Source organism: Gambusia affinis, linkage group LG03 (genome assembly GCF_019740435.1).
Source record: "Gambusia affinis linkage group LG03, SWU_Gaff_1.0, whole genome shotgun sequence".
Classification (NCBI taxonomy): Eukaryota; Metazoa; Chordata; class Actinopteri; order Cyprinodontiformes; family Poeciliidae; genus Gambusia; species Gambusia affinis.
This window is the reverse complement of record NC_057870.1, coordinates 7771394-7789890: the sequence shown is the minus strand read 5'-3', so window position 1 is coordinate 7789890 and position 18497 is coordinate 7771394. Positions and strand designations below refer to the sequence as shown.

At 39.9% G+C, this 18497-nt stretch overlaps 1 protein-coding gene across 3 annotated transcripts in view; it reads left to right on the top strand.

Annotated features, from left to right (window-relative positions):
- The window catches only part of LOC122827765 (leucine-rich repeat transmembrane neuronal protein 4), a 125378-nt gene that overhangs the window by 634 nt on the left and 106247 nt on the right, over positions 1–18497 (top strand). The window contains exons 2-4 of one of the 3 annotated variants that reach the window (XR_006370118.1): positions 101–694; positions 3669–3796; positions 4199–4948. The gene's annotated coding sequence lies outside the window, so the exon portion shown is untranslated. Of the gene's footprint in view, positions 1–100; positions 695–3668; positions 3797–4198; positions 4949–18497 lie in introns of those variants that run through there. The other 2 variants (XR_006370119.1, XM_044110741.1) reach the window with 2 other exon arrangements.

Genomic DNA, 18497 nt, shown 5'->3' with positions numbered 1-18497 from the left:
ATGGTCATTTCAATTTGCGGAATAGCTAATGGGAACGCAGCTCCTGCGAAGTGTGGCTAATTGCTCTTCTTCCTGCTCCCACCCCTCCACCCCCCACTAGGTGACGATCCTGCTGGCGCGTGGGCTCGAGCCGCGTGACGAACAAAGAAAAGGCCGGGTCACACAAACATCACAGAACCTCTGAACAAGACGACAACAAACAACACAGGTGGGGTTTCAGACAGGCGGATATGAAAATGCTCTGAAGTTGTCGCATCCCAGCAACCCCGGGTTTTTTTTCTCCCCCGTCACCCGGCGTCTTCTTAATTATCCCGGTGGATGAAAAGCAGCCAGACTTTGGCAGCCTTCACAGCCAAGGTCTGTGAATGCTTCCGTCCGCATTCATCTTTGCCGAATTGGCAAAAGGCGACCTAATCAGACGACGGGGTGGCGAGCGCACCACCTTGACGGATCTCCAAATTACATGTAAACAGCGTAGCAGAGCAGGAAACAAATGACCAACACAGGGACGGGAGAGGCTGGGGGAAATCGTGGCTTTTGCCAGCAGCCATGCTCAGACAGCAGCACAGCGTCATGAATCACTCTGCGTCCATGTCAGAGAGCCTGTTAGACGGATGTATTTGTCTTCTAAAGGTGGAAAGTCACTAAGATGAGGATGTCGCCTCTGGCAGGAAGGATTCAATCTAAGGGAGACGTAAGTCAAGAACAGCCAGACACCATGTTCCTTGATTTTAACAATTACTGCTTCTCTTCACTTTATATATATCTGTACAACAATCAGAGTTCAGTTGTTCTGCCCGTATGCTTCCACTCTGCAGTCTGTTTGTTGCTGGAACAAGTAAGCTTTTGCACAGAGGAGAATCACCATCTTTAGATTGAGTCGCCATCCAGAAGGAGCTTTTTTATCTTGTACCACCTTGAGTATAACACCCACCTCGAAAGACAAAGACAGCAGGAAGTATTGCACATCAGAACTAAATAAGTAAAGGATTAGAGAACACACCATTCTTAAGTTCTGCCTCAAAAAATAGCAGCCTCCCAAAAGGGAGGGTTTGGATAGTTTTGAAGTGGTTTCTGTGGAGCTGGCCTCAGTCGGGGTCCAGCCTCCAGGAAACGGACTCAGTTTGGAGAACCGGCTACAAGTTTCCACTTGGGTGTTCAGCCAGTCAGAGCTGAGCAAGTATCACCTCACAAACATCAGTACTGTCCTTTCAACAGAGAAAAGATGAACGTCATCTTCTAACCTTGACGTTAAAATTAAAACGTAATGAATTCATCATTTTATAAATTCTTGGTTACCTTTTTATCCAGTACAACAATAAAGCATGAATATTTTTGTTACCTTTGAGCTAGTTTTAAGAAATACTACTGAGTTCATTTAAAGGTTAAACTTGCGTTAACACTTTTAAAGAGACTGGCTTTTTACTGGAATCAAATGAATGTTAGCCAGACCAGAGTAGCAAAACTCATAGTTCATATCTTTTTCCTGTCATTTTTTTTTAAACGCGCCGTACCCAAAGCTGGAACAGTTTGTCCAAAACGACAACAAAAAATACACGAAGACCTGACATTTCGCTTTTGGTTTGTCATATTTAAGTCTGCATTAATATTCATGTTAGAACTGTCTTTAAGTCAGAAAAGTGCTAGTTTTCATCTACAGTTGAAACCAATAGTTAACAATATGGTTTGAAAGAAGGAGCTGGAATATTGTAGATTGAGCATTTTGACATAATTATTATCACCCAGAGTTAACTTCATCTAATAACATGAAGCCTGAATATATTGCAGCAAATTTGCTGCCTTACAATCCTTTATGTCTGTCATGGACCAAGATGGACTTAAAACTGTTTTCAGTCTTTTGGAAATCTCTATTATAGTAAAGAGCTGCATTTCCCATGAAAGACGCATAGAAAAACCGAGACTTTACCGCTCGTAGCCTAATGCTGACTGTGCTAACTGCTAACAAAAAATGCTAAAATGTCAGCTCCAAACCTCATTTTATTTGTTTTAAATGAGTAAAAACTTTGCTTCACAGTCACTGCTCTCTCTCTCACTCACAAGCTATGCTGTTGTCTCTGCTCCTAATATGAAAAATTAAAACCACTGACAGCAGAAAAAGCAATAAGAAACATTCTGAGCAAAATACAGTGTCAGCTGATATCAGTTTTGGCAGCTCATAACTTTCCAAAAAAAAAAAAAACACAGGTTGGAAATCAGCCACAAATCTCTGCTAGGTGCATCTTTATAGTTAGGAGAATATTAGATTTAGATAAAACCACTCTTGTGGTGATGCAGCTCAGTGGCAGTGCGCAGCAGCAGAGGGGCTTTCTCAGGTTCGATTTCTGTTTGCCGTCCCCTTCTCTTTTCGTCCTTCTCCCTGTCATGTTACTGACGAATAAAGGCCACTAGTGCGACAAAAACCTTAAAAAAATAAAACAAAATAATCACAGTTGTGGCATAAACTGGTTGCATGTCAGCTAGATAATTTTCGTTGGCAACTGCAAGGTTATGAGGATGAATAAAATAGTTATTTTTCGGGGTATGATCCATGATTAGAGTTAAAATACATTTCATACATCTCGGGAACATTTAAAGCTTTTTACTGGTGAATGTCACCACCACGAATTGTCACATATTTATTTATAGAAAACCAACTTGGGTGATTTTGGAAGAACTTTCTCATGTCTTCAGCTGTCCTGAAATGCACGGAGAATATTAGATTTACACGTTTTCCTCACTACAAAATGATGAGCTGGCATGTTTTCCGGAGCCCTCTAGGGGAGATGGGGATTTTTTTTTTCTTTTGCGTTCCCTCGCAATAATGTCCTGATCAGTTCACGGGTCATAATTGAATACAGTAAACCTTTCTGCTATAATATAAGGCTTTCGTGAGGTTTTTCCATGTGTCTTAATATCTCGTTGTGAAATATCTGAAGTTTTACATCTTTTTATTTAGGATAAAAATGCACCACAAACCTACGATATAAACAAAAACTTTCCATAAGTAGGAAAGAAGGCAAGAAAATGCATTCAAACTTGGACCATTTCTGAGTGATTATCACAGGGTAATGAGTCGTCTGACAGTTTTAATTGTGTCTCTACTGTGTTGGTATAAATATGGTTTAAAGGACGTTTTCATGTGCGGTCCCTTACACAAACAGACATAAACATGCAGTGAATAAATCAATTTTCAATCAGCTCTTTGCACCAAAAAGTTAATAATAAACACGTTTCACTGACGCTCTTTATATGTGTATATATTGGAAACGTTTAATTGACATTCGTGAGCTTGTACAAAATAACCTTATTGCGAGGTAACCAGTAAAAAAGTATTGTGAGGGAACGCAAAAGAAAATGTTAATTTCCCATGTTCCCTAGAGGGCTCTGTAATGTTTTAACTGTGTGTATTAGGAAAAAAAAACTGATGATAGTAAGACAATGGAGGATAAGGGTTGGGCGGATGAACTTCCCACCTTATCTAGAGACAAATCAGTGAAAAGTTAATGGGTTAATACTTTAAACAAGAGACTGAGACAACATGCCAGTAAATCACTTTTTTTGCAGACCTTTGTCTCGTTGTGCTCAATTATACAGCATTATATCCTCAGCGGGGAGTCCAACTAACAGAGAGAGAGAGAGTGTGCCAAAAACTTATCCTGTCTGTGCAGACACAACACTTCCTGAAGACTGAAATAAGAGTGGAGCAGTTAAATCCATGTGAAACAAGAATCCCTAATGAGCCTTGATGCGTTAAAATACCAACTTCCAGACATGAAGAGGCATCTAAAACAAGAAGGTAAAGAGGAATTTACATCCATAATTATTATTTTTTTCTTTCTATGTTCTCGAGCCGGTCACTTATCCCACACACATACACAAACACTCGGCCCGCAGCGATACGAGAACAGACGGTGGACTCCATAATCCAATAAGTTGTGCTTCTTGTGCTAAACCCAGTGAAGTCTGGCACACAGAGGGAGACCGTGGAGAGTTTGGTCCTCTAAGCCTAACGTGTAAGGAGTGGGATGGAAACTGTATTCTGCGATCAAAGAAAAATAGTGAAATCTCAGCCGCGGTCTCTGCCGTAATGACGGCTCTTATTTTCCCATAAACATCAGGGAATTATTATTTAACGATGCCATTCCGAGCTCATTTATTTATTTACGTTTCTTCCATTTTTTTTGGCCATCTTCTTCAGAAAACACAAATCAAGAGAGAGGCGCGGCGGACTCGCCCACCAACCGTGCGGTGGAGAATAACTGGTGATGAGGATGAGATTGGACGGAAGACGTTCTGCCTCGCTGTCCGTCGTATCATCAGTCAATAAGAGGCAGGCATTCATTTGGAAGGGAAATTATTTCTGGAGAGCTGAAGCTGCTCTGAATGCATTCGCCTACACTCTTAACTTGAAACCGACAGAAGAATTCATGCAGTAATGGCAATTTCCCTCCACACACTTATATGTGGAAATTAATTTTCAGTCTATTGATGCTATTTGTTCTCTGTCAGAGCTGCAAATTGGCGAGTGTGACTTTGTTCCCTCCTCGGTCTTAATAAAAGCTTTAAAAAAAAAAAAAAAAACCTTGCGTCTCGCCATCGCCATGGAAGTGACGCTCGCTCTCGTCGTTTGCACACTGCTGCTGTCTGATCTCGTTATTTAAAATGTAGGCAAGCTCAATTCTAACTGCAAACTGGGTGTGACCATATATCTAGGCCATTGTTCTACTTATTTTTTAAGTGCTTTAAATTGAATTTATAATTTTCCTCTGGTTCACGCACAGGGAAATACTCTCAAATGACTGCCAGCAGTGCAAAACCTAGTTAGGTGAAGCATTTTTGGTTTCCATTGATTTGCTCAGGTAGCAGTTTGACACGAGGACTGCAAAAGGGCAAGAAGTCCTCACAGCCTGACACTGAGGTGTTACCCAGAGGCTCACGTGAAATCAGATAACGGCTGCGCTTTCAAAAAAAAAATTTTTTTAAATGTAAAAGTTGAAAGTACTGGTCATCTTCTTCGTGGCTATCTGAGGTTGGTCAGAAAATACGTTGAAAATGTGACGTATTCAGCCCCACAGGTTCTGGTAGAAAGTTTGAGCAAACAAAGAAGTTGAAGGTCAGACTTGATTAGCTCATTCAACCAACTCAAACCACCTTTTAATAGATATCCACCGGCATCTTTATGCAAATTTCTCTTCATATTTACATCGCTCGATTGGAGAGTGTCACCTTTTCTATGTATTTTCCACAAACAGTTGTTCAGGGGGTTACTTAGTAACTCCAAAATATGCTTAGTGTAGAGCCAAAGAACTTTCCCAATTGCTTTCTGCCATTCGAGGTCGTTACAAAGGGTCCAGAGGGAGAGCAAATTCACAAAACAACGACGACGGAGGAAAAGAAGCTAAACTGAAACATTTGATTTGAATTTGTTGAAGGTCATACTGCTGTAAGAGGCCATACAGCTTTTGAGGTTTTTTTTAAATAGAGATTGCTCTGTGATCATTTTAGGAGGAAATCAAATCAGGAAACCAACTACAGCAAAATGACCTGATGTAGCCGCTGTGAACTCATCACATCGTCATCATCAGCAAAACTCTAAATATGGCTTTGGCACATTTGCACCCGGCCCCCCACAGGGGAAGCTCAGCCGTGACCCGTGTATCGTATTACCACAGGTGTGGGTCAGAGCAGAGCAGTACATCGAGAGCTGCCCTTTTTTGACTTCAGTCGTTCTTCATGCGACTGACCGGATCCGTCTCCAAACTGGGGGGAAGAGTCCACGTCAATTCTCACTCTTTTATTTCTAACGCTCACTAAAAAATAGCTACACCTCTATGGTGCCACTAACCTTCTCATCCAGTGTTGGACTATTCAAGTGTCAAAGAAGGCAAATGCTTCTTAAGTGCTTTTCCTGTTATACATCTGTGGTCGTTTAACATTGTAGAGAGGCGAGAAATGAGGACTAGAAAATGCAACTCATGTTCCTGAATTGGGATCTAACGCTGCGTTCCAGTTACTAAGTCTGAACTTCAACATGGCGACACCCATAAACATTGTTTGCAATGTTTTTAGGTTTTACTCTCCATAGGCAAAGACCACTTTTAGTTTGTTCAGTTTAGAGTTGGAGAAGTTACATGTAACTTTTTTAAGGGTCTTATAAGGTAAACATAGTTCCACCACAGCTTTACCACCGCATTACAGAAACACAAATCTCAAGTGATTTGGTCCATCCAGTGGAAATATCTTAAAAAACTTGAAATAAGACAAAACTCTTACAAGTAACACTTAATTTTAAGTCAATAGTTCCTTAATATTGATGAAGAACTAGTTTCCTTATTTCACACTTATATTTTCCCATGTTACAAGTGAAACAATCTGCCAATGGGACAAGTGCTTTTTCATCAATATTAAGGAATTATTGACTAAGAAAGAAGGCTCCTAAATCTTTCTGAAAAGTTAGTTTTGCCTTATTTCAGGTGTACTGAGATATTTGCATTAGAAACTTGATTAAAAACACTCAGTAGGTGATTGGTATTTTCTCAACCTACATAAAAAGAACCACAGACAACGTTACTGAGTTTTCACCCAAATTCTTGCAAGGATTGAGAAGGCACAGAGGATCAGCTCCTACGAGACGGATCTCCTTGCGTTCTGCCATTCGGCTGCAGAACTTTTCTTTTTATTAGCAGAGAAAGGGAGCAAATGGAAAGTGGGAGAGTGATCTTAACAAGAAGGGGGATACCCTGATAACAAGGAAGGGTAGCAGGACACACAGACAATTAGAGGCAACTAAGGAGTATCTCAGGAAGGCCCTAAAGAAGCACCTGTGAAAACATGCTTGAGGTCAAGGAAAGGTTAGTTATGTCTTGCACACAGTTTAACAAGTTCCTCCTCTCTGAAGGGAGAACACAAAACCTTAAAATATAAAACTACTAATGCAAGAAAGATGACAAAACATAATCATTCTAACAGTAGGATATTATGTTTATACAGTGTGTTGGTGCGAAGCGCGAAGTCCACCTTAAATCTCGTAAATGTTTTAGATTTGGAGTTGCTTCCCAGCGTTCCAGGTGATTTTTTTCCAGCTTGGAAGTGAGAATTTTCCACTTCTAAGTGCATCTGAAATGCAGCATGAACACCTTCACACTGCAGCTTAAACATTTCGACCACCAGATTTCTTTCTCCCTCCGTCGATGACATGACGGTTATAAAATAAACAAAATGTATATATATATGTCTGGAACTAAAGCTCACCAAGACACATGGAGTCCTACCTCTAGTTTTGTTTTCCTGTTGTTTTTTTTCTTCTTCTTTTATAAACTGCTGTTGCTGCTGGTATAAAAACATACACCCACAAGGTTATTCAGATGAATGAGCGATGTGGGCGGATGGGCCAGCGCTAAACCGAGCTGCCCGTTCTCGCTGGAGAGGGAAAAAAGGAAGAGTTTTGACACCAGACCAGCTCAACTGAAAACACACAGATTGCAAATATCAGCCGGTTCAATAGGGATTACATGGGCTGAACCATCCAGTCTGAGCAGTTTTCCTGTGAACCGTCTCATAAAAAACAAAAAAAGAAACGACAGGAAAGGTTTCAGAGAGACGACCCGAAGTGTTTAACTTGAAACATGTACGTACTTCCATTTATTTTAACCTTCAAAAGTGTTTATGTGATCAGAAAGTATGACATTGGTGGAAAAGGTCCATAAAGACCCAGGTTTTTGTCGGATTTTGCATCATAACTATAACAAAAAAAATGTCACATTTATAAAGTAAATATAACATTTACTCCGTTTCTATTAATCTATTTATCTTTTCTTTCCTTTCTGCTCCTCATTACTCGTCGAAGTCCAGGGAAGCAGATGTGCCGATTAAAAACATCCCTGTCATGGATTTGGTCCTGAGACAAAATAATCAGACCAAGCTGTCATGTCTCAAGGTTTCATAAATTCAACTTTGTCGAAGCAAAATTCAATTTTCAGAGTGCTGATGTGTGACAAGCCCCTGATAGCGAAGCAGTCACGCAGGTCAGTCTTCATCAAGATGGTTTAATGAGAATTTAATGATTGGCTGCATAAATCAGCAGAGAGGATCTGATAAGGCTTTGGATGTTCCAGAGGAGCCTCTCAATAACAGAAAATGGATAAATTATATTGGACGAAAAACATTAATCCAAGTGAAACTTCTAATTAACTTTTGTTTTATCAAATTAAATGGTTATTGTAATTGTGGCTGCACGTTCCTCAGTGAGAGATTTTTTGAATGTTAGATTTTATTTGTTCCCCTCTTGCCTCTGATTAGTTCCTCTGGTTTGCTCAGTCATTTCCCTCTGCTTCAGTATTTAAGCTCTTTGGTTCTCACGATCCATGTCCTAATGACTCTACATTGTTCCTGTAGCTGGTTGAGTTTTATTAAAATTCTCAGATTCAATCACCGTTTATTGCTCTGCATGATGTTTCCGTTTTTATTGCACCAAAATCTTTCAGGTGCTGTTTGCCATTGGACTTTTTGTAGTGAGTTTGACATTTGATGACTAAAATATTATTCTTCATCATGTACAGAGATAAGAAAATTTACATTATATGATATTGGTCTTTTTCACACCTTTGAGAACAAAACTGAGCCTCTTACCACAGGATGCTTTGCACCAACTATGTGAATATTTGTGATGTTAGGATTTAGAGAAAGTTTTGTGCTCTCCCCAGAATAGTGTGTTGTTGAAAAAGTAATTATGTGGCTGCAGTTTCATTCCTGTGCAGGTTTGATATTTTTCAGTTCACCACAGGATATTTGGTTCTGCGGTGTGTAAATTTGCACAAGTTGCTGGGGTGTTTCATTCCCACTATGACAAGTTATGAACCAGTGTCGTTTTCTATAAACTGCCCAAAACTCTACAAAATAACCCGAACAGGGATATGTGACTCCAATTTCATACTTTTGTAGTTTAGGTACATGAAGGAAACATGAGCCACGGGATGCTTTTGTGTAATGAACTTTATGTTCTCCCTTTGACTAGCAACATTTAAAGTAATTTTCTGTAATCTAAGGTTGGTCCGCTATGGAAAAAATGTGGCTATTTGATAAAAAATTGATCCTTTGGGGTTATGAAGAGGAGTTGCCATTCCTGGGCGTTTGTTGAATACAATAAATTCAACGACCTTGGGGACGTTCCATGCCCACTTTTGGGAACCAAATAATTTAAAAAGAAATCCTCAGATCGACAGTTTAAGAAAAATCTTTTTTTTTCTAGAATTTAGTGAGTTGAGGAACCCATGTCTTGTTCTGATCAGGTTACAATACGTGGAAACAACCCTTTTGTTTAGGTTTGATGTGGGGAAACCAGTTAGCCAGGACCCTGTGATGGTCATGTGTACGAGTTTAATGTTTGTTTGTTTTTTAACAGATAGGCCTACAGAGTATCGCATGATTGGATCATGCTATGAAACAGCAACGGGAGGACGTGGGGGGCAACAAAAATCATTTCAGTTTTATCGAAGGTCTTTGATAGCTGCTTCTGTTGATTATCTCCAAAGGCTTAGATAATGGAGGATTATTATTTTCATGGTTTCAGTGACATGCAGCCTTTCCTCACATCACTTCTGTAAGACAATGTTTGACTGCAAGTATGACATATTTACCGGCAGGAGGTTGTTTGGGTAATTATCTGGCCCAAACAGTGACGTGCGGTGAGGTTCATAGCTGGTGAGGCACTGACGTCATCAGAATCAGATTTGCAAATAGATGCATAGATTGACAGCAGTTTACAGGTTATGTTTCACTTCTGCATCCTTACACATACAAACTGTAGCTCACAAAACACACATATTATCTCCTGCTTCGATTGAAAGTCCACTTGAGAAAACTTTTTTAGTGTTGTAATGTAGTCATCCATGTCGAAAGTCGGGATAAGCGAGAGGAAAAAAGTCACTATCTCTATTATAATCTATCGCTGCACTTGACTTGCTTCCCGAATCGTTTAGCCTAGCTCGCTGTCACTTACTCGGCAGTTGAGGAGTGAACAAGACGAACGTCTGGGATCTTGAGCGCCCCCTGCCATGAGGCAAGAGAACTGCCTGCCTCACCTCGAACCTGTTCTCTGCCGTTTATAATCGCTCATTACACGAAACACGTTACACAAACACAGTTGGTGACAAAAAGCACTGTACATTATATACATAAGCTAAATTATTGGAAATAAGTTCACATATTAAATTTGTTTAAACCATTTTATTGACGCCAGACAGCAACATGCTCTCTCGCTTAGCAGCCAGCGCAGAGCCAGGGGTTGCGCAATCCAAGGTGAGGCAGAGCTCGCTGCTGCCTCACCGGCATCGCTTCCAAGCATTTGAATGGGAAAATAAGAAAATTCAGCGATTTTGAACAAATAAAAATCGAAATTGGTGAAGCTACATAAAAAATAAATATTTTTTAGTACAAACCACCGGATGAATATAACAATTTAAATTACTTTATGATTATATATTTTCTTTCTTTCCATGATGGCAGGTGAGGCACTGCCTCACCTGCCTCCCCTGACCGCACGTCACTGGGCCCAAATGTCCCTCTTATTCCAACAAGTGGAACTATTCTTTAGAAAATAACTTTCAGTTAAATTCTGAGTCCTCATTATTAATAGTAAATCCATGGATATGAAATAAAAGTTGAAATTGGCAGATGATTTTTTTTTCAGTGGAATACACACAAACCACTGTGAGAAACCTCTAAAATAAAGCTGGCAGCAAAACATGGGAATTTTTTTTTAGCATTTCTAAGATGTCGTATTTTTACTTTTGTTATCTTCCTGAAATATTTTGCCGTCTTTGAAAATATTGTCAGAAGATTTGTAGTGTCCTGTAGTCGCTGCTTTCTACTAAATGTCACTCTACCAAACTGTGCTTTGTTTTTATTTAACTGAAGCCCTGGATGTTACAGGAAAACCCAGAGGGAGCAGGAAAAGAAGAAAGAAAAAAAAAACCCTGGGGAAATATTTACTGTAAAGTTCAGGATTGATGTTCTACTTCTGTAAGGATTTACTAAGTCAACTTTTTTCATTTTTTGATAGGAGCACAAGCTTTACAATTCAAATAGATGTTCTACATGTCATGTGGATGTGTTTAAAACGCCCGGCAGCTACTCCGCTCCGTAATCCTTTAAAGGTTGGGGCTGCAGACATGTCAAACAGTCGCATTAAGGGAGAGCAAGTAATAAAACCCCACTGTCCTTGAGTGGCAGCAGCTTACTAGCCGTTCTGGCATGTACACGTGCCTTTTTACATGCATTACAATAAATGAATGCATAAAACCTTTTTAAACTGGTAAAATCTCTTTGTGGTTCAACAGACCAAAGCATCTATCTATGACAGCACAGGGCTATACAGATGATCATCACATTATCATTTTTACTGCACCCACAACAGAGTTTATAACAGCAATGGGTTCTAATATAAGACATATTATGTTAGGGTGACCAAACGTCCGTATTTCCCGGGACATGTCCGTATGTCCGGGCGTCCCGGGATATTTTTAGAAAGTGAGGAAATGTCCTGTTTTTTTGCAGGACCCGCTCCAACGTCTCGCGGGTTCTCTCCAACCCCCCACATCTCCCCCCGGTCCAACGTGTTGTGGAAACATGGTCACCCTATATTATGTGCTATGTAAGATATGAAAATGTGCTAGTCATACAATTATGTCCGTCTTTTCAAGGTCTTTATAGTAACGTAACGTTATTTCAAAACTGAACGACAGTCGACGTCAAATAAAAAGAAACTCACTGTTTACGGCCGCTAACGGAGGAGTTCATTGTTTTATATCCGGAAATCGCTGAACTTGTGTTGAACTAGAAAATCTCTCTCGTGTCCCCGAGGAGTTCAGACCTGAATGCGTTTCACAGCCTCACACGGCCGTTCAGACATGCGGTGAGTTACACAGCGTTCACTTCGTGTGGTTAGCGCGTTGAGGGAGTGAAAGAAAACACTACGCTGAATTGTAGAGCTTTATCATGTCCCGCAGCAAACCTCAGCTCCTTTTAGAAGCGAGGGGGAAACATGGCCGTTAAACAAAGGCTGTCCGTCTGAACGTCAGCTATTTGTTTAGTTACAGAAAGCAGCCTGACGCGTTGTGTTCCAGCGCGGAGGATTCAGTCAGTCCCTCAAGAAAGATTGATGTTTCAAAAGAAACCAGAACGACATGCATTAAATGCTATTAAAACATTTCACAGCGAAAAAAAACAAACAACTAAAGGCGTTAGCTTAGCAACACAAAGCAGTACCGAGCAACGCTGCTTTTTGTTTTTTTCTCTTTTTTTTTTTTGTACTTTGACCAATTTGTTAAACAAAAAACTGAAAATAGTTTGAAGTTAAAAAAAAAACAACAAAAAACCAAAACATTCATTCAGTTTATTTTAGTGCCTTGGAAAAATTTTCATGCACTGTGAACACTTTCAAATGCTGCCGCATTACAACCACAGACTTTATGAAACATTATGATTTTCAAATATGAAGAGTAAGCCATTAATAAACAAATTTTTCAACTTCAGTGACTCAGACAGTAATTGTTTTCTGTGGTAAAAACATGCAACTATTTAACAACACTTTTGATAGAACTGGAGAATTTCAGGGATGAAACTTGGGTTAAGTTAATTATGTTAATTAAGTTAATTATTCCATTTTTATTATTATTCTTATTAAATATTAGATAAATGTCCACTGAATTGCTCGTTCTGTGTAATTTAATTCACCACAAACTCAAGGTCTTAGATATTATTTAATCATGTCATGGAATGTTTTCTTTTCTGCATTCTCTTAGAGTAGACTGAGAATTTAAAATGATTTAGAATCACTGTTTGAATCCCTTTTACTCTGACACATGAATATGCTCAATTAAAAACCATTCCATTGTGGTTCTGTATTTAACTTCATCCAGCTTCCCGTCTAAACCGACCAGTTTTTGTCTCTGCTGACGAAAAGCCTCCAAGCATGTCGCATAGTAGGGATAGTGTTGGCTTCCTGCCATGCAAAATGTTTTTGCATGTTGGAGTTTATTTTAGGTCTAATCTGAAAAGCACATCTTCTATGCTTTTTCTGCGTTCCCTCAATACATGCAAAACATGTTTTAAACAAACGTCCTTGCCTTTCTTCAGTATAGCTCTATGGCTATGATAATTGTACATAGAGACACATTTAATAGTTGCAGGACGCCGGACTTCACCACCTAGAGTCTAAGGGATTGTCTCTTCTGTTTAGGCCGGCCAATAACCCATCGTTTGATTCAGGTGTGTTGACCCAGGGAAGCATGCAGGATGCCGGCCCTTTAAGACTGACTTCGCACCCCACCGAGTTAAAGGGAAAAACATGGAAACTCTGCAAGGATGGGGAATAAGCAGCTGTGCGTATAAAGTTTTCAACTGGGTTGGTAGGGGAGCAAAACTCAGCCTCTCAGTAGGTGGTACAATTTGCATTTAGTTGAAGGGCTGGAAAAGCTTGGGCATAACATGAGATGTGGAATATTAATTTCAAGGCGACGCCTTAGGAGAACGATAGCTCCGTGGGTCGTTTCGGGGAAAGTTTAGTTTTCGTTAAGTTAGGGCAGAAATTAAAAGAACATATAGTTCTTCCAGCGACTCCACCCTCTGCTTTTGTTGCTGCAAGTTGTAATCAAACGAAAGGAAGGACAATGCAGACGCCTGTCAAAAAGGGAAGTTGCAGATCCCTTGAACTTCCTGTTCAATGTGCACCCGTGGCATTTACAGTAAACGTGGCAGTGAATGCAGCATATCAACGCTCTTACAAGCAATGCAATTTATTAGAAAAATTAAGCAGCAAAACTCAGCTACAGAGGAGTTTGCCATCTTTAAACCATTTCATAAAACTGCATATAACTCAAAGTGACTCAGTGCTTTGGAATTGGATGCTTATTAAATGTCTAGCCACGACAAGGGTAAGGTTATCCAAGATATCTTGTTTTGATAACAGTGAAGCTAGCAGTAGAAAATATCCTTCATCATTTATCCACAGCAGGGTCAGAGCAAGTATGGAAAATAAATAAGTAAAAAATTGGCCTGCATTTTTTTCAGATCAGAGCATATTTCAATTCAGTTCAAAAATACTTTATTTATTCAGAAGGGAAATTTAATGTTATCGTAAAAGAGTATTTTCACAGAGCCGTTGTGGACGGTGACGCTGTGGGCAGTCAGTCTTAAAGCGAACCTGAAGAAATGCTACCAGGCCGATTTCCAGGCAGCAATTGCTAATCCACCTCATTTACTTTTGCTGCTCCTCTTTAAAGCTCCAAACCAGGCAGAGCGACATTGGAATCGGGGTTATGACCCTTGCCCTTTGTGATTGATGGAGGAGACGGCTTGAACTTCCTCTTTCTCTCTCTACTCTGACAATGCTTCGCAGCCAATCCTCCTTTATAACGCCTCTTAGACTTGGGGTCATAGTTCAGGTATTATTTAAGCTTTTGAGATGCTAATGAACTGCTACCAGTTAAAAACTATACCTTGTTGCCATGGTTGCGCATCATATCACTGTCCAAAGTAGAGAAGTAGGATAAAAACAAATCCTTCCTGCTTAATTGTCCAAACATCCAACACCTTCACTAAAACAGAGCAGTGCAATTCCAGAATCGGTAAAGAAGCAGAACATTGACAACAATCCAAGACACGACCTTAAAGTTTGACCTTACACAGAACCATTCATGCCCAAAAACCCTCTTAATGTGGCTAATTCAGAACAATTCTGCAAAGATGAAATGGATAAAAATTTCTCCACAGCAATGTAAAAGGCTCGCTGCCAGTTACAGTAAACGATTAGTGATAGTTGTGCTCCTGTGCCGCCATCCGTGGCATAATTAGATTTCAGTTTTAGGGGGAGTTATGCTCTCACGCAGGCTGAGGTGTCTTTGGGAAAGCTTTGACTTTGTAAAAAATAAAATCATCTTTGGGAAACTACTGAGAGTAAGGACATTTTGTAAGGGTGCAACGTTGCGTTTAAAGGAAAGAAACATAGTTCTAATCTTCAGGAAACATTTGGTGTAAAGGTAAGCTCATTTCCAAATCAGTGTGTTTTTCTCTTGGGTGCAGGTCCATGCCAAATTCAACCCCTATTTTTATGGAAAGCCCAGTGTAAAACAATCAGGAGCAAAGCATTTAAATCAGCCCTGAAGAGGTAGGTTTGTGTCAACAATAGTTGTGATGAATGATGATTGGGAAAGTAAGACCTTCAATCACATAAAAACCAAATTGCTCTACTTGACAGCAGAAATTGGAACTCAACAAGAGAAAGTTTTGCTGCCTCGTCGGCTACAATCAGGCATATATTGTTGACGGAGAATGAAGCTTCGGCCGAATGCTATGGTTTTCAAACCAACATAACACAACAAAGTGCTTTTCTGATTTAGTGGCTTTTTGACGTCTCTTTTGTCCGTCATTCACGTTTGCTCACAGACGGGTTTTTTTTTCTTTTCTTAGGTTTTAATATTTACTCTTGCGTCAAACATGCCAGGCTGATGTTGATTGCCGCCGCAGTGTCTCACGGAAGAGGTCAATAAATGCCACTGATTTCCACAGCGAACTTCCACAGACGGGTGAAAAAGAATCGGCTGCCATGCAATCAGATAGAACCCCGTGGGGTAAATTTCAGCTGCCATAAGGATCAAGTCGTTAAAGGCAGTCAAAGCTCATTAATGTAACAGTCTATTCATTCCTGCAAAGCTTCATTTCCCCCCCACTCTGCCCTTTAACAACCTTCACCGTGGAGCCTTCTCTATCTTTATTGAGATGAGTTTGATACTTTTTTTTAAATTAAACTCGTGTCCAGGACTGATGCTCCTTTCGTGAAGCTCTGTTAGGGTCTTCCAGCAAATGTTTATCAATCAATCAATCAAATTTTATTTGTATAGCACATTTCAGCAGCAAGGCATTTCAAAGTGCTTTACATCAAATCAAACACAAAAACACAATGCAACATAGAATCAACAATAAAAACACAACATCAAGTCAGGTTCCGTCAATAAATTTACAATTGATTACGTTTTGAATACAACTCTAAACAAGTGGGTTTTTAGTCGAGATTTAAAGGAAGTCAGTGTTTCAGCTGTTTTACAGTTTTCTGGAAGTTTGTTCCAGATTTGTGGTGCATAGATGCTAAATGCCACTTCTTCTCGTTTGGTTCTGGTTCTGGGGGTGCAGAGCAGACCAGAACCAGAAGACCTGAGAGGTTCTGGAAGGTTGATACAACAGCAGCAAATCTTTAATGTATTGTGGTGCTAAACCATTCAGTGATTTATAAACTAACAACAGTATTTTAAAGTCTATTCTTTGAGCTACAGGGAGCCAGTGGAGGGACTTTAAAACTGGTGTTATGTGCTCTATCTTCCTGGTTTTAGTGAGAACGCGAGCAGCAGCATTCTGGATCAGCTGCAGCTGTTTGATTGATTTGTTGGACAGACCTGTGAAGACGCCGTTACAAAAATATGTGTATGACATATCTCAGATTTTTATTTGGACCTGGGTCTGGACTTTAGGTCTGACTAGGCCCAGTGTAATATTTTGTAGTAATCTAAACTTTTCTCTTGTATCCCCGGCAGTATGTTTCCAGTCATTCTGCAGTAACGTGAACCTCTCCCCGAGTGTGAAGCTCATTTCCAGATCTCTTGTCTTGTATTTAGATCCTCCTAGTGCTTAAAGCTTAGAATATTTTTCAGATATTTTTGTTTATTTTTTACTGTACCATTTTTCTGCAACTTTGTAAATGGTGCATTTATGTTGATCCATCATATAAAATCCAATTAAAATACATAAAAAAAACAAATAAAAAAAAACTGCAGTTGTAACAATGCAACACATTAGGAAGTTCTTGAGGTAGCACTACGTCCGATGCTGATGCTTAATAACTGAAGAACCAAGAGCGTGACTATGCCCTCTGCTCATAAATCTCCTACATGTAACTGTTGTTAGCTTTGGGTGATTTCCCAGGTGTGGGCTGCAGAATCAGACGGAATAAAACAGGTGAAACTCCACAGCGACGTCTCAGAAGAATGCAGCGCAAAACTGGTACATCACATGGGCCCCGTGGCACAACGTGTATTGGTTACAAGATCATTTCATTTGGGTCATATATAAATTTATGAACATGACTTCAGGCACTATTATACGGTAGACATTTTCTCAAAGGCAAGTAGAAATGCAGACCGAAAGGTCAAGCTGTCAGCCGAGTTTCTGCTTGAAATGGTTTTCCTGACGTTAAGTAAACGAAAGTAGCTCTGGGATCACTCTTTATGAATGAGAAAATAGCCTGCAGAATGTAACATATTCTACAGGACATTTTTACCTTCTCTTTCTATAAATGTGTGAAAGTGAGATTCGACTGCTAGCTGTGCTTTTATCTTGGAAAAACGGGCAGATGTACAGTGGCAGGGAGTAACCCACATTCACTTATCTTCAGCATTAATGTCATATTAATTTTGGGGGTTTTGCATGATGTATATTCTAGGAAGGAATGATGAAAGTACTCCAATTTCAATGCATTTTGAAAACAGGAATTGAATGCCTATGCATGACTAGACTGTGAATTTTCACCATATCGTGCAGAGGAATCTCGTGTTTTCACAATCTGCATCTTACTTTTCTGGCTGGGGCCTGCATGTGAAGCACAGTTTCATACGTATTCAAAGGAATACGGTCAGACGTATTTCAAAAGGATCATGTTAAGCTTTCTATATTTGTTCCAAACCCAGTTTTGAGTTTTGATGTGTGCCTGGAATCGTTACCTTGAAACCCAGAAACAGGGGAAAAAATCCAGTAATGATCAATCCTATCACACACTGGTTGATCCTGGAAGGCCAGGATTACGATCCACAGTGATACGGTTGTTGTGGTGATATTGGCACCTTCTTAGTCTATCTCAGTCTGAGGACAGAATCCCCTTTTCAAGACGTCAGTACCGTCAACTTTGATGAAAGTTTCTGACTGGCCACTTGAAGAAGTCACATGGCCGCTTGGAAGCATTTCTATGGACACAGGAAACAAAAGCATGTTGGACAAACACTTGTTCACCGTCTCTTGAACCTAGTGAAAGGACCAAAGTGTTGAGGCGGGGGTTCAAGTTACCCACTGACACACACAATTTCTCGCCACTTAGTTGGATGAGTCGGGTTTAAGTGTGCATGAGACAGAACAGATTAGTGCACTATTTTTGAAATGGGTAAGGTAGGCTAATAAAAGCTCTCTAAAATAACCCTATATTGAGCATTGTTGAAAATTTACGGACCATACTTGAAAATCAGGTTGCCCCGGGCAACCAATTCAAGTAGCATCCTCCATTTCTCGTACGAAGAGTATTATAAACATCCATGATAAAACAAAAAATAAATAATTAAAAGCCCCAGACATAGTGACATTCATTCGATGATAAGTGCATGTGAAACTCAAATCACCTTCACAGTAACACAATACCTGCCAAAGAACGGCCGTGTCCTTCAAACTGCAGTTGAACACTTCAG